Below are 3,229 nucleotides of genomic sequence, written 5' to 3' on the forward strand. Positions count from 1 at the left end.
GCTCTTTTTCTCATCAGACAGAATTAGGGACAATCTCAACAGAATTAGGAAAGCTATAACAGCAGCAAGAAAATATTTTAATATTACTCTTCTATAATCTCTTCTCTCTTATGATTTCTTCCCCATCATATTTACCACCCTCAACACCACTGGAAATCCAAACAGTTGCTTGTAGAACCAAAAGCTGTATCTATAGAGGAATATTGTTTCCCCTATATTTATAAACAATAAATGTGATATAAACTGTAGTAGTCTTCTCAGGCTACAAGCTTAATTACTATAGTAAATTCTACTTTATACTTATTAAAAACAACGAGGGGGAGGAAAGGATAAGTAGGTAGAGAAGGGGGAGTGGGGGTGGAGAGTGGCAGAATTAAGAGAAATTATTCTGTATGATACAATAATGACGATATGTCATTATACATTTGTTAAAACCCATAAAATGAATGTACAATATCAAGACTGAAACCTAATGTAAACTATAGACTTTGACTGATAATGATGTGTTAATGTTGCCTCACTGATTATAATAAATGTACCGCTCTGGTGTGGGATGTTGATGGTGGGGAGGAGGTATATGCTGTGAACATAAAACTGCTCTAAAAAGTAAACTTAATAAATAAAATAAAGAGAAAAATAAAATTTAAAGAATAAAGAGAAAACAAAAACAAAAAATCCAACCAAATAAAAATATACCATCCCAGAATACATAGATCAATATCATCACAGGAATTAGCATTTAAAAAAATGTAGATTCTCCTAAGTGAAATGAGCCAGTCGGAGAAAGATAAATATCACATGATCTCACTCATGTGGTATATAATGAACAACATAAACTGGGGGTTGGGGGGTGGGCGCATTTAAGAGATCAACCAAAGGACTTCTATGCATGCATATTAGCATAACCAATGGACACAGACACTGGGGCAGTGGGGGCTTGTCCTGAGGGGTGGGAGTGTTGGTGGTGGTGAGGTCAATCGGGGGAAAAAGGAGACATATGTAATACTTTAAACAATTTAAAAAAAAATGCAGTTTCTCTAGTCGCATAGTATAAAGTCTGCTTAGCAGAAAATAAGGCTGGGAAAACATCTATAGACCAAATTTAGTCCACCTGAACAATTGTACAAATATCTCCTTTATATATACATATTTTTATTGATTTTAGAGAGGAAGGGAGAGAGAGATAAAAATATCAATGAGACGATCACTGATTGGCTGTCTCCTGCACACCCCCAACTGCACAAGCCCACAACCCAGACATGTGCCCTGACCAGGAATCCAACGGTAACCTCCTGGTTCACAGATTGGTGCTCAAACACTGAACCACACCAGCCAGGCCAAGTATCTCCTTTTAGATATAGTTCCAAAAAGTAACATGCTTTAGCTCACTATTAGTACTATCTTAAAAGATCACAAGGTAGCCGTAACCGGTTTGGCTCAGTGGATAGAGTGTCAGTCTGCAGACTGAAAGGTCCCAGGTTTGATTCCAGTCAAGGGCATGTACCTTGGTTGCGGGCACATCCCCAGTAGGGGTTGTGCAGGAGGCAGCTGATCGATGTTTCTAACTCTCTATCCCTTTCCCTTCCTCTCCGTAAAAAATCAATAAAATATATATTTTAAAAAATCACAAGGTATAGTTTGCCAATCCAGGGTCAATCCATCTCTCATAAAACTGAAAGTTGGCCCACCGATTTTCATTTATTTTACACCAGCCTTCTAGCAGGCATTGATTTAGACAGGTAACTTACTGCTGTTGCTTTGTATTTATAGGTTTATTTAACTGGATTATAGTGAGGGAGCTGGGCACAGCAGGGACTTTACTATTTTTAGTCCTTGAACAGAACTGTAGTTGGCAATAAATCCCTAACTGGCAAAATTGGTATCCTAGGAGGGCTAAGATCTTGCCAGCACCCTTTGCTATGTCCCCACCCCCACCCCCTTTATCTTCCTGCAAGTATTCCTGCAAAATGGGTAGGTGTGGAAAAAAGCAGCAATCTGGTCATCATTGCCATGAACATCTGATTCTTGCTTGTAGGCAAATTAATCATTTTTTCTATCTCCACAGCAAATGAGTTTGGGTGGCAGGGAAGATCTGGAAAGAAGCTATAAAAAAGTGATAAGCCCTAGCTGGTGTTATTCAGTGGTTACAGTATTGCCCAAACACTAAAAAAGGGCTGCAGGTTTGATCCCAGCCTGGTAGGGGTACATGCGGGAAGCAACCAATCGATGTATTTCTGTCACACTGATATGTATGTCTGTCTGTCTCTCTCTCTCTCCTCCCTTCCATTCTCTCTAAAAAAAAATCAATGGAAAAAATATCCTCAGGTGAGGATTAAAACACATTCATGCACTGGAGGGGGGTTCCCTCAGCCCGGCCTGCCCCCTCTCACAGTCCAGAAGCCCTCAGGGGCGGGAGGGGACCCGGTGATCAGGGGAAGGCGACACCCCATCACACCTCTGCTGCTGCCACTGCTGGCAGTGCAAGCCTCGGCTGGCCCTGGTTACCTGAGCCTCGGGCAGCCTGGGTGGCTGGGCAGCTGCCATCTGAGGTTTGCCTGCACCTTGGGCTGGCCCTGGGCGGCTGGGGGACTGGGGGACTCCGGAGGCAGGCGTGTGGAACTGCTAGTCCTGCCTGGGAGCAGGCCAGGCCTTGCTGCACCTGCCGCCCCAGCAGGGTTGAGGAGACTGGGTGCCACCATCTTTGAGGGCGTGACAGTCAATTAGCATATTCCCTCCTTATTGGCTATGGATGCCATCTGTCCGATGGTGTGAGGGTCAATTAGCATATTCCCTCTTTATTAGATAGGATGGTTCTATTTCAAGACATTTTAGAGAATGGCATGCCTGCATATATATTTATGATCAAATAAATTTTAAGATTAAGAACATCTTTCTCATAAAGTCTTCTGGTTTTATAAAGCAAAACAAAACAAAATTACTAAAGATAATCAGAACTTTCAAGAGAACAGAGGCATCAGTCTTTCTGAGGTATCTGATGCACTGAGCTACAGCCAGGTTTAGCCTCACCAATTACCCTGGAATTATTGAGAGGAATACCGTATTTGCCGGCGTATAAGACGACTGGGCGTATAAGACGACCCCCTAACATTTCCACTCAAAATACAGAGTTTGTTATATACTCGCCGTATAAGACTACCCCCTCTTCCGCACACCTTCCACACACCAAATAAAAGGTAAAACAATATCAGATTTGATTTTAACATTTTAA

General features: G+C 42.0%; 1 protein-coding gene across 1 annotated transcript in view; it reads right to left on the minus strand.

Annotated features, from left to right (window-relative positions):
• The window catches only part of BTAF1 (B-TFIID TATA-box binding protein associated factor 1), a 92,975-nt gene that overhangs the window by 49,701 nt on the left and 40,045 nt on the right, over positions 1-3,229 (minus strand).

The sequence above is a fragment of the Myotis davidii genome, unplaced genomic scaffold (genome assembly GCF_000327345.1).
Source record: "Myotis davidii unplaced genomic scaffold, ASM32734v1 scaffold271, whole genome shotgun sequence".
Lineage (NCBI taxonomy): Eukaryota > Metazoa > Chordata > Mammalia > Chiroptera > Vespertilionidae > Myotis > Myotis davidii.